Below are 13,566 nucleotides of genomic sequence, written 5' to 3'. Positions count from 1 at the left end.
TATTTGTTCTGTTAAAGATAGGTTTGGAGAAATCTTACTGAATTATATTGATTTTGTTTCAGAAAAATGATTAATGATACTTAAAGAAACAAAGACAAAAATGAAATTAAATTCGTTATTTGAGCCACAATGATTTCTTTTCTCAGATTTCTCATATTGATCAATAAACCAATTATTATTCCAAATCAATCTAAGCATTACAATTTTATTTTAATTTATATCTGAAAGGCAAGTGACATGACAAGCTCTTCAGGAGACACCTTGATATAATAATAAGAAGAATAGAGATTGTCAACAGCCATCATTTTGCTAGAGCTGTTAAAATTATATTAGTAACAGATTTATTTATTGTTGATAATTATATCTTGAAATGTTTTGAACAAAATACCATAAAAAAATGTTCAAGCCTGAGTAATGAAGCTTGGAGGAATGACTAATTTGGACATGTCAAAGATCCAGAAAAAGAGGACCCAGATGTGGGGGGAAAAAAAAAAAAAAAAAAAAAAAAAGGCAAATTTTGTTCCTTGACAATTTGTTCCTTGTCACCGAACTTTTAATATTAAATGCTTTTGAGAAGTCTTCCAGATTAACATTTGAAATCTCTAGGTGTTTTTTAATCCAAGATTTCCCTCCCTGCTTGCAAGACTGATTGCAGACTAATTTGCAAACAAAATCCAGGAATATCAAACTAGGGGAACCCAAAAGACAGCACTAGCTGAAGTCTACATTTGTTTTTTAAAGGAAATAAAGGTATTGGGAATAGTGGGTTTGAAACGAATTTTCAGGAAAAGATCCAAAGGAAAGAAATTTCTCCTTGGTGAACTGAGAACAAGAAAGCTTTCTAGGTGTTGGCAACGCCACAGAAAAACCCAATAAGAAGTTAGAATGATGAGAAGATGATAAGAGACAACCTCATCTGAAATAAAGATGAGGTTAACAGTACTGGTAAAGTGTTAGAGCTATGGAACATTTCAACATGAAACAAGAGAAAGACTTACATAGGAACACCACGTTCTTATTTACTATTTTGTCTGTATTTAGTTATTTTAACCAGGGCTAAGATGAGTCTATTGAAAAGCACAGGAACTTTAAATCTAAGGCAAACCGTATCTGTATACCGTGAACAAAATATTCCATACAAAATAGTATCTTTAATTCATTTTCTCCACCCTTTTCTCTCCCAACAAGGTATCACATCACTCTATAAGAAGCATCAAAAAAAGGCTGAATTGGGTGTAGGCAACATTAAAGCTCTACTGCATACAAATTATATTGCCCAACTCCTTCATTAAAACACATAACAATAGAACAGATGGCCAAAAAAGTGTTAAAGAGATGGCCAAAAAAGTGTTTTCTGCAAACCAATCCTACAGCATACAACAACAACCACTCAAACTGGAATTCCACAAGTAAAGCATAGAAGCCAGCCTACCAACCTATGCACAGTAAAATTGTAAATCGGTGCTTCGCCTTGATTTTTTAGTACCCAGAAAACCAGATCACTAACTGCAATTTCATTCATTTTGTAATTGCATTTTATTAATTTCTACTAAGATCTACAGAAATGGTGTTTATAAATTTCCAAAGCCATCTCCATTTCCCAACAGCCACTCTAGTGTTGCTGTGCCATTCCGGTGGTGTTAAAACACCATCTCTGGAGTTCTCATCAGACAATCCTGTTTGCAATGCTGATAGCCTGGTAGGTAGAGGAAGACTGACAGCATCCAGCAAAAAAACCCACAACTTGTAACGCTTTGAAAAAACACAAATATCAACGCCAAGCGTGAGGAAACTGGACAACAAGAGAAAAGAAGGGAGAGAAAGAATAAAATTAAGCACATCTGGAAAATAAACTCCTTTTCTAATTGAAAATTATAGAACTCTGGAATTTTCAACAGATTTTTTAAAGTAGAAACTGACAACAGCGTTTTGAGCATATTTATAATAGATTCTGAAAATTTTCTCCAACAACACAGAACACCAGTCTCTCAGAATTAGTTGCCTAATGTCTGGAAAAAACTGTGAAAAAAACTGTGACTATGCATATTTGCTTACCTGGTCAGTTAAACAAAATTCACTGGCCTGAGCAGAATGCATTGTAAAAGAAATCTGTAAAATAAATTAAAAAAAAAGTTTAATTATAATTTATTTCTCTCTCTCATATTTTTGATGACAAATTAGTAGCAATGAGTGGTTACTGTTATACAGAAATTGCAAGCAGCAAAATCATACTAAACAAAAAGCTGCTTAAAATCTATTAGGTCACTGTTTTCCCAAAAGAGTCCTGACTGTGTGGCAGGATTACATTTATAAACAATAGTACTAAAACCAACAGACATACTATACCGTGCCATTCAAAAAGGATTAAAGGTATCTGTTATGTAGTTTGTATCAACTTTTGAGTCTTTTCATTCAAATGCAAGTGTATACCTATCATTATTTCCTTAAAGGATACTCAGATTTATATGTCCATCTAGTAAAAAAAAAGTATGTATTTCTCATTAAATGTTCTTCAGGGCACTTGAATACACAGAGTTCATTTACTTTCTATAACATTTCACATAATAATGTTCTTTTCATACTGTCTTTAAGACTGTAATGTGATTAATATAAATATCAGAAAATGCCAAATGTTAGTCTGCCCGTGCAACTTTTATTTCTTCAATGAGTATGGAATATGCCACAGTTGCTAGTTGCTTAGTCACATAGTATTCTTCCATGGGAACTCCTCTTCATTCCTTGTACAAACAGACATTAAAAAAGTTCAAGCACTGATATTTTGTGTTAATTTCATTGCTTAACATGTAGACTGGAGAGACATTCATGGAGTAGTATTCAAATCCTGATAGAAAAACTGCAGTATTTTGTTATGGTCCATACACTCTAATCACGATTGCTTTGACTGTGTTACAAACATGGCACAACTCAAGTTCAGCAAATTATTTTGGAGGAATAACATTGTCCCAGATGAGTTCCTTGGTGCTAAGAGATCAAGCTGAACAGTGAATACTTACTTTGGGTCACACAGGCTCAGTTTTTTCAGAGAACTCAGCATTACACAGACTTCATACATTCAAGGTACTGCTCACAATGATTTCAGTTGGAGACATAAATATCAAGCATGTTGCAAATTAGCTGACAAATTGAGGTTACAAAAATGGGTAACATGCAATTGCTGACCATCTCTAAAAATGTGATGCAATGTACTTCACACCTTGATGTGTGAACTCTGTGGTAAATCAGAAGACTGAATTTTATTCTCCAAGGCTTTAATCAACTTTGTCATGAGACTCCTTTTTCTTGTCCCGAGATGGTCTCAGTCACCAGATACTTTCCACTTTCTGTTTCTGAACAAGGCTCTCCCTTACTACAAACCAAATTCACCCTCAGAGATGGCCCATCCACTCACTGTCTGTATCTAGGGCAGTGTGAAAAAGAAGTGTGTTACCAAGTAAGGAAAGATTCCCACAGCGCATTCGCAGAGGATGGTTACAAGAAGCTGCACAAGCTACGCTAGTACTGTTTGACTTTACCACTTTACGACTTCAATAATGTTATAACACAGGTTTTCTTGACAAGTAAATGTCTATTCAGGGTGTTGGGAATGCATAAAATCTTCAGAAATTCTGTTAGGAAGCATGATAGCTGCCAACCACAACCACCAACTCTAGTGCTGGAACATGGAGATGGTCCTCCTTGAGGTCAGGGAATAACTGACAGCATACCATCCTTCCTGCAAAACGGTATGACAGAAGGGTCATTTGGTAGGGTTTCATTAAATACTTGTTGACCGCAAGGAAACTGACTAAAGAAACATAGTTTCAATCCTGGACTCTGGAAATGAAGTCTTGTAATGGGAAGTGTCATATGATGTCAACAAAAGACTCTTGAAAAAGACTATGATAACACAGAAAGACAGTTCTATCATCTCTCTTCCATTCACCTGAGACAGCAGTTTCTGGCATATGGAACATCAGTCCATATATGAGTATTGGCCAACACGCCTTGCATTTTTCACTAAAAGGGAAGCCAGTGACCATGGTGCTGAGAATTTTGGAATGGACCAATAAACAGCAACGAGGAAGGGTACAGACAAACTGCAAACCCTGTCAGATCAGCCCAATCATCAGCAAACCCTAGAGTGTATGCTGCTAATAAAAGATAGTTTCCTCTTGGTTACATTAGCATCCTTCTGATGTAGCCAGACTAGTTTATCTTAATTTAAAAACTGGGACTTGGGTCAAGCAACTTTGAGCTGAAAGGGTCATATCCTCACCATTTCCTTAGCCACCTGCCTGTTTGTGACTTCTGAGAACTTCTGTCTCATTTCAGAAAGATTTATCATGGGACTCATCTTCCTAGTCCAAACTACAATCCTGTTACTGGGTTTGCACCACTAGACTGATGCAACTGTGCAGGTCACTGGAGATAAAACAGTTTCTCAGCTCAGATCTAATAGCAGGAAAGTTTTCAGCAGTTTAACAGCAAGAGAGTTTGAGCAAATGCAAAGACAGAGAAAAGGTGACTGATAAAGGATAAACTGAACAGTGGTCACTGAGCTTTTGTAAGATTTGCTGTACATAAACCTTTATTCTGAGGTTCTACACAGAACAGAAGTGGAATGAGTTTTACTAGGAAAAAAACAAAACAAAACCAAACCAAACAAAAACATAACCAGAACCCGTACTGCTATGCAATCAATTGGACAAACAGTCCAAATGCGTTCAGAACAGTGAGAAATTCAGGAGAATACCTGTCTCTCCATGTTTAACTAAAGCCATGTTTGCCTGAGAGAAACTACCACTTTGTGCACTTAAAGTCAAGTCTTGCCGATGATTGTTCATCTACCTTTTCCTGACAGCATTGTAAGGGAAGCTTTGGGTTTGAACTCCAGCCACACCAGTTACATCCCACCATCCTCAGTCACTCATGGTTAGACACCAGAAGCAAGCACATCAGAGATGGTCCTGATGATTACATTTGTTTAGCGTTGGAGAGGAAACTATCTTTCCCTGTTAGACTTTTGGGTAGCCTTTCAGTAACAACATGATATGCATGAAAACTAGCAAGAGTAAGTGGGTTAATGACAGACCGGGTGCAATTCGCTTATCTTGGTCACATCTCAAAGCTGTGATGGACACCCATCCCTGCTGATGTAGGCATTGCTGCCAGCACTCCTATACCAGCCAAAAGCTCTGAACATATGACTCTGCTCTGGGAAAAAAGGCACATTTTGCATCAGCAGCTCCACTTCTTTCATTAATTATGTCACAGCCTCTTTCAGAACAAAAACTATTGCTCACCCCTCCTTAGTCCACTTATCTCTGTATTGCTAAGAGAAAGTAACTTGGATTCTTTACCTTCTAGTGAATCACAAAGTTATCCCCACTCTCACTGAAGGAACAAGCATCATGAAGAGTCTGATGGGGGAAGACAGGACTTTTTACCTGTGATAAAGTCCAAGCAGGAAACGAAGCAAGTTTCCCTTCTAGTTTGCAGAGTTTGCAGACACAGTCACCAACTTCTTATTTTCAAATCAAGCACATATATTATATAAAAAGCATCAAGGTACTGAGACAATTATCATGCAACTCTAAAGATACAATTTTTACAGTCACTTTTCAGAGGAGAACAGTGTTGTTACTCTCTATTTATCCTTTAAACATTTAATAGTAATCCTATTTTATGTGTATTAATTTTAAGTCACTTATAACGAGATTTGCACAGGTATTGATTTCAATGGGAGTTAAGGGCTAAATATCTTTATATGGAGCCACAGCCTTCATCCTATTAAATTTCTACATTTATTGTCTGCACACAAATCATATAAAGCAGGCATTATTCAAAAAAGAACTCAATAGCAAGAGAAAAGCCCAATTAACAAGGAATTCAATGCAATTATGGAAGTTCGGAAGTTGCCTGGGGTTGTGTTTGCCTGCAAATCATTGGGGAAAGATGAAAAGGGAAGAGTTTGTTTCATCCCCACTTCCAAAGTATTATTTTCACTTCAGCTCTACATTATTAATTTTTAAAACCTGAAGTATTAGGACTTCTACAAAGTCACAGGTTAGGAACAAAGATGCCATTAACTGGGTTTCTGGGGGATCTTTATTTTGCAATACTGTCATCAGTGCTGGGGTTAGCCCTATCAATAGCTAGAAGCAACAGACTGGGCTTCTTGCCTATAGCTCTTGGATGTTTGTAGACAATTAAACTGGCTTTTCTGACCCTGGTCTTGTAGACGTTAAAGTCAGGTCAGCACAAATAATGCTGGAATGTACATTTTAATGCCTAAACTTCTTCCCTCCAATTCCACACCCATTTATGTGAAAAGAAATAAGAACTGAGGGCCAACAGAAAGGGACACTGGATAATTAAAGTAAGGATTTTTTTAAGTACTAAAGACTGTTTTATTTTATTATTATAGACTCGAGTCTTTCCATAAAAAATGGCACTGTGCATCCCCCAGCTAACAATGTAAAGTCAACAGATAAAAGAAATCTATGAGTCTATACACCCGCCTAAGGGGCACCGAAAAAGTCGGGGAGACAGGGAGAATCACAGTTGAATAGCTTTGTGATAGCATCAGGGCATTTCAGGACAGCATATATTTCATTGCACAGTGTTTTTATGGCCTTTTTAAGTATAATGCTGTGAGGGGCTTCATACACCTTCTTACACCAGCAAAATACTTGGCTGGTTACAAACACAATGATGAATGTGTCCAGTGAACTTTGAGAGCTGCAAATTCTGCCTTCCAGTATGCAACTGTTTTTACCCCCATGTCAGCTACCCAGAGGTCTCCAGCTTGGAATCAGGTTTCTGTTCTCAAGGTGGATTCAGGTATATCATGATATATCACTCTTGGGGGGGTGGGGATGTTTATTTTCTCAGTTTTCATCCCTAACACTTTCCTAGGAAGCAACCAGTTGAGCCAAACAAGGGTTCCCAGGGTGACCTCAATGCTCTTAGGACACTGATGGCTCTACTCAGCGTGTAGTGACACAAGGCAGAGATACTGGTTTCTCCAACTCAGACCTCCTGGGAGGGGTAGCTGCCCGTACAGACACGGCCAAGACTGAAGGAAAGATCCACAGTTTCAGATGGACCTTAGACTGGCTGTTCTGATTAATGCTCCCATGAAATAAATAGAAACATGGCTGAATGAGGTGGAGGATGCTTAGTCCTTGCAACGACTGGGGTAGGGCTGGAGCTGAACACTGCCAACAGTGAGAGGAGACTCCAGCTAGGTGGCTGTGGAGATAGCCCTCACTGAGGCAGCAGCTGAGTGCCTAGGAGAGACCTCCGCCACTCCAACACTGAAGTCCTATCTAAATGGATTCATTTCGCTCAGTGAGAAAAGCTCTGGTAGTCTTATTTACACCGTTTACAACAGAAGTAATGCAAGAAACATGCAAGAGCTTGCACTATTCAGCAGGACACACTGCTACCCTCACAACTCAATGACAGCATGTTTGTTAAACAAGACTGGTTCTCACCCCATTATGCAGCTAAACCAAAATGAAAGTTATATTACATGGCACAGAACTTGACAGCATAAAGCAATCTAAAAAAAGTGTTAACTCAAATAAAATTATTTGCATTTTTCAAAAACAAAATCATATTTTTCAGGAGGAAAACTGCTAATATTGGAGATGGCGAGTAATAAATGCATGCATAAATAGCCAACAGAATCCTCTAAACTTTATTGAAAATGTTGGAGTTCTTTGAACTTTAACGTTTAAAAAATTTTCCTTTTTTGGCATGCATATTTCCAGCTGAACAAGGTTACTCTGAAAAGACTGAGAAGTCATATTTAATGTAAAAAAAACTGAATAAGTTATCTACCAGTACCTCAGATACCACTAAAACTGAACTGGAGATTTTTGTGGGGGAAAATGGTGTTCATGGTATTTTCTGCATTTAAAGTAAGTACATCAGTACAACTAGAACCAAACTCTCTTTCTGTCTCATGTGTTTGTGTGAACAAACACAAACTATTTAGAGGGATTTTCTTGATATGGATTTTTTAATTTTTTTATAATTTTTATTTTGTGGACAGTTCTGTCTCAGAAACGTAATACAGAAAATGAAACAAACACTTTATTAAATGAATTGAACTTCTTCAAGATTCTTGCAAATGTTGACTGATCTGGGGGTGAGAATTTAACACTTCTTTCCCCAGTGAGATGTATTCTACTTTGTAAGGCTTCAAGTTTACTTCCGTTCTCAAATTAGGGGTGAAATTGGACTCAAATATTGGTTCTGCTAATTGCAGTCAGATTCACAACACTCAAGCAATGACCATTTTATCAAAACAAAGCTTACATCACTATTTTCATTTTGTTAGTAGCAGTTTCACTCACTGCTAAAAAAAAGGACAAAGTCTTTTAAGTAAAAGTCCTTTTCTCCGAAAGTACTTAAAACAGGATTAATTTTTATATACTAACTAGGGGTTGGATTGCATTGTAAACCATTATAGTGGAAAAAGAGAGAAGTAAAAGCTCCACTGCATCTGGAGGAGGATCAGAAGGCACATCCACAACTCCCACACAGCCACCATCCCCTGCAGCTCACTCCCCATGACAGCTACTTTGTGGGGCACCTGGAGCATATCTACAGCTGGGCGACCACCCTGGGAGTCACCCAAGAAGCCTCTTTATTCCCCTTCAATAGGCAAACAGCAAATTTCTGCTTTCCCATCCAAAGTGTCCAAAGTGTCTCCCTGTGGAGATGAAACCCCACATCCACATCCAAAGGCTCGCAATAGGCAAAGACATCCTATATAACTCTTTCAGACCCACACTTAGGGACAAGTACAACATGGTGCTTCACCTTCTGTTTTGCTGAGTGACTGTGAATGCTGCTGTTTGTAAAAACCTTACCATGACACTCACCCCTGTTATGAGCTGTCTTATATGCCAGAGCATTCAAAGTCAGCGATATGCTACACTTACAATCTGTGCAGCATAAAGCTGAATGCACTGTTGAATACAAAATACTACACAGGAGTAATAGCTCACAAACTGATCTTAGATACCTCACTATAGTGCAGAGCAACTCCATTAAATCATAAAACAGAAAAAACCCCACATCCCACTCACCCCTGGCTCATTACATCACCATTTATTTTTGATTAAAAAAAAAAAAAACAGTAAGCATTACACTAGTTATTTATCTAGTAGAATAACTTGTTTAAGATTTTTGGCACTATTTCAGTTAAGCTTTGTAATTTGTCTTGTAACATTTTTTAATATACCACATGAATAGAAAACTGAATTTCAAAGAACTGCAAAGCCACAAGTTACATAACAATGGCTGCAAAGTGGAATCTGTTTTAACTCATAATAGGTATAATTAGCACAATAGAAATTAATCACGTTATATTTCAGTGCATCTTTAAAATGTTCCAGACGCTTTATGCTTTCAATACTTCATTTGTATTTACTTAAATTCTTATTAAACAAGGTTTGTACAGGAACAGTACATAGACCTGACAGCTAAACACCAAACTGCTCATTTTTTTTACTAGTGTGACTAAACAGGAGAAAATTATATTCTGTTTGCTGCTCACCCCCTCAAACAAACCAAACAAAAACCTCAGCTAACAAACCTATCCAAATATAGTGCTATACAGGAGGTGAGATGAGATGACATGTCGCTTTGTTCTTTTTTTCCTAGGAAATTGCATGGTCTTAGCAAAGTAAAGAAAATAAAAGCACAAACCAAAGTAAAAACTCTAATCCCTGAGATTCTCAAAGACAGTCTTCTTGAATATTTCATCTTCCAAATCCACTACGAATCTCTCTGTGCTTACACTTCGTCCTGAAGATTATTCTCTATCTTAAAATTTTGGTATCTGCTCCTAGATAAATTCCGGTTCATCCTTCCCAGTACAGCTTCAGTATTCCCACTGCTTCCCCTTTGGTTGACTATCTCATCCCTAAGAATTTTTCCACATAAGTCACATCTCCCACCCACAACTATTTTTATATCAGGAACCTGTTGCCTGCACCGCCAGACACTTACCTACAGTGCCCTTTTCACTATCACGACTAAGAAACAAGCCGTGGTTTCATCGCCCATGTGAGAGCCTAGCTCAGTGCACGCAGCCAGCCTGAGGTCTCCTCCTGGGGCCTGACGCAGACAACTGAAGCTAGCGGAATTTACAGCACACCGTGACCTCTGCCTTTAACCTTGAAAAAGCTATGTTATCTCTATAGCACCCTTCTTTTCTCTGGTAACACAGACAGATTCCTTTCAGAGGTTTTTCAGCTAGGGAGAAGTATTTAAGTAATTATTATTCCTCTGACTATTCTAATACAGAAATCTTCCCACACAAAATGTTTTTCTTAGCTGCAAACTATAAATCTTCTGATTTTTGATCCCTCTGCGATCTCCCCTGGCTGCACAACTTCATCCACAAGACTAGTCTTTCACTAGTCAAATACAATAAATTGACATCTCTATTCCAGTAGTCACTACTGTCACTCTCTCCCACTTCTCTTCTCCAACATATTCTCCCTCTCCTTTTCCAACTCCCCAGTTATGTCTGGAGCTACATAATCTACCAAGAGACAAACCCTTCTGTTATTATTTCCTATTGCCTCTTTTTTCTTCCATTTTTTGTTCCTGTCTTTGTATGTCTGACCTCCATGAAGACGTCTCAATTCTAGAAATATTCCCTCTTGCTTGTGTTGTAAAGTACTTGCTTGTGTTGCTCCTCCACTGCCTCCTCTCTCAATGGAGAATTTGATAAGGCAGCTTTCTCTCGTTCCCTGGCATCTCCTTGGACCAAGCATTTCAATTGTTTTCTACTTAGGTCATGTCCAGCCACAGCACAAAGAACTGTCTTCCACCAAGAAGCGTCTCTTGTTTCTGACACAAGTGCAGTTCAGTACACCGCTGATCTTTCGGTCCTGTTAGGTGTTCCTCTGTCTTCCAAGCTAAGTGGAGCAAGTTATTAAGAAAGTGCTTGGTGCATAGAGACAGCATATACACATTCCAGACTAAACAGTGCTTCGAGGTACTTCGAGAAGCTTCATTACTGAATAATCCAAGCACTTAACAAGCTTTAAGTATTTATCCCCACAACAGCCTTGTAAGAGACCCCTATTTTTACCTGACGGGGAACTGAGGCATAGGAAAACTACTTATGCTACTTAACCAGGGGATGTCTGTGATAACTCAGGAACCAAAGCTAAGTCTCTGATAACCCAGACTAGAATGTTAATCTACAGACTATTCCTCCCACTTCCTAAATGATAAGGGTTCAGCAAATCTTATGGATGTAGTTTTTTCCCCTGCTGCCCTTGGAGTGATCTGCGCATAGATGAGCTATTTTGGCTGGCTTCAAGGCAAAGAAATGGGGTGTGTTTCCTCCCCCTACACACCTTTAGCCAGAAACTGTTTAGCCATTTGTATTTTGCTGTGTGCAGCACTTCTAATTTTAGTCTTTGATACAATAATAATTGATGTCCCTATAGCTATTACCAGAAGCAGTTAAACAAAAAACAACAGAAGAAGGAGAAGAGGAAAGGAATGTGTTATATGTGGTTTCTGTACAGAATTCCAAAGCAACTGCGAAATCTATGCTATTTCCAGTACCATCTTGTTTCCTCTAATTCTGAATGTCTTTTGTACTGGTTATAGCTGTGTGGTTTATTTTTATGTGAAAAAGGATTATTCATTTTCTATCATCTATCTTTCCATTTACATTTTACTTACTAAAATATTTGCATTCTACTCATCCCTCTGAACTCAGATTTTTATGTGGAAATGTGGGAGATGTTGGCCTATCTACTGTGGATCCAAAGAGTATCTCAAACAGCATTTATAAAAACCCAGCATACATTTGGGTTACGCCCAAATTGAGTTACATTAAATGAACTACAGATCCTGCAGTGGACTTAGGCCAAAATCAACCCATGGTATACCAACACTTTAGAGTATCTGGAAATGTTTGTTTCTTTTCAGAAGCCTTCCTCCAGCATGCTCCCTCAGACCTTCCCATCTTGTATCTTCGGACTTCCTCCTGGCAGCTGATGTGATCATTCAACAGCCAGCGTGCGCAACAGCACAGGCTGCACTACTGTGCCTTGCTTGTAACCAGAGTCAATCAGTCAAGGAGGTTACACCAAGGCTGTGGGGTTTGCTCTCAATAATCTAACTTTCTCTACCGCTGAAAATCTTAGATAATATCCAACATGTAGAGCTAAACTAAAATCAAGTTCAAGGTTCAAGAAGAACTACAGATCATTAGAAGTTTTTTTCTGGGAGGGAAAAAAAAAAAAAAGAAAAAGTGGACCATTTTCCTGTGCTATAAAGGCATCTGCCTCAGGAAAGTATGGTCCATCACACCATACTGCTCAACACCCTTTGACAAAGCTTTCATTAGATATGGAAGAAAAAAAGCAAATTCTAAGCACTGTTCTATTCAGGATAATGATATCTACTTTTTCCACCTTAAGACTTTACTGAAGACTGGTATTTTGCCCATGCACCAAACAATTCTAGAGTCTGTTACATATTTTGAAGAGACAGCTCCACTATATCATGAAGAAACACTGCCTACACAGAGATAGCAGCCAGAGGTAGCCACTATGACTTTGCCAGTACAACTCCTCAGAGACAAAGTTATTAGAAATTATTATCTGTATCAGACAGGTAAGTCTGCTGAAGTGGGGGGCAGGGACAGGGGAAAGAAGAGGAAAAGGCAATGAAGAGGAACACTATTGTAAATCATGTGCCTAATGTAGACAAAAATCATAAATAAAAATGATTTCCAGTGGACAGGTAGAACTTTGAGCACTAAAATGTTTTTGCTCCTCATTAAACAAAAGCACTGTTTCCTAGGACTAAAACTGTACAACCTCTAGATCCATATTTCTGTGAATTTCAAAACAAACCAGATATTCTTTCTAAATAGCAACAAATTTATTAAACAGGCTATCTGCTTCAAACTGGATACTTTCCACACCCCATGAACTGATCAAGTCAACCTAGGTCTATTGTTTATATTCTTTAAGTTTCTCAAGGGAAGATGGAAAGAACAGCTGCCAATGCAAAGTCCATTTAAACAACTTAGACTGCACCTGTATTGCTTGTTTGGTCCTGTCCAAGTGACAAAGTACAGTTTGTGCACGGGTCGAAATCTGAACATCTTATCTAGGTCACTTTATCATTTATATACTCCTAAACAGTGTCAAGAATGTTGAGAATAGCAGCTTAAAATTAAGTCACAGGAATGGGAAGAAACGGCCAATTGTCCTCCTGGGAAGAAATATATGAAGAAACTGTGTTTGTATAAATGTATAAATATTACTGTAATGATCAAATGAAAGCAAGTTTTGAGATCAACTAACTTCTGTAAATCTCGTAACAGCAAATATTCTACATAAGAAGTTAAAGGAGTACTACTGCTACACTGCTGTGAGGACATGCTATAATGTTACAATGTTCAGGCAAGTCAATTCTACTAATATATATTATCCCTTGTTTCCATGCTCATATTAAAGCCACAATGTCCATTTATGTATAAGAGTACATCTAGTTAAAACTACCCCA

General features: G+C 38.0%; 1 long non-coding RNA gene across 6 annotated transcripts in view; it reads right to left on the bottom strand.

Moving 5' to 3' along the window:
* LOC142416766 (uncharacterized) overlaps positions 1-13,566 on the bottom strand; it is a 289,637-nt gene that overhangs the window by 110,713 nt on the left and 165,358 nt on the right. For all 6 annotated transcript variants that reach the window (XR_012777831.1, XR_012777822.1, XR_012777824.1 and 3 more), the window contains one exon: positions 2,056-2,109. This is a non-coding gene — a long non-coding RNA (uncharacterized LOC142416766). The remainder of the gene's footprint in view (positions 1-2,055; positions 2,110-13,566) is intronic.

The sequence above is a fragment of the Mycteria americana genome, chromosome 1, assembly GCF_035582795.1.
Source record: "Mycteria americana isolate JAX WOST 10 ecotype Jacksonville Zoo and Gardens chromosome 1, USCA_MyAme_1.0, whole genome shotgun sequence".
In the NCBI taxonomy this organism is placed as follows: domain Eukaryota; kingdom Metazoa; phylum Chordata; class Aves; order Ciconiiformes; family Ciconiidae; genus Mycteria; species Mycteria americana.
The sequence above is the reverse complement of the archived record's forward strand: the minus strand, read 5'-3'. Positions and strand labels throughout refer to the sequence as shown.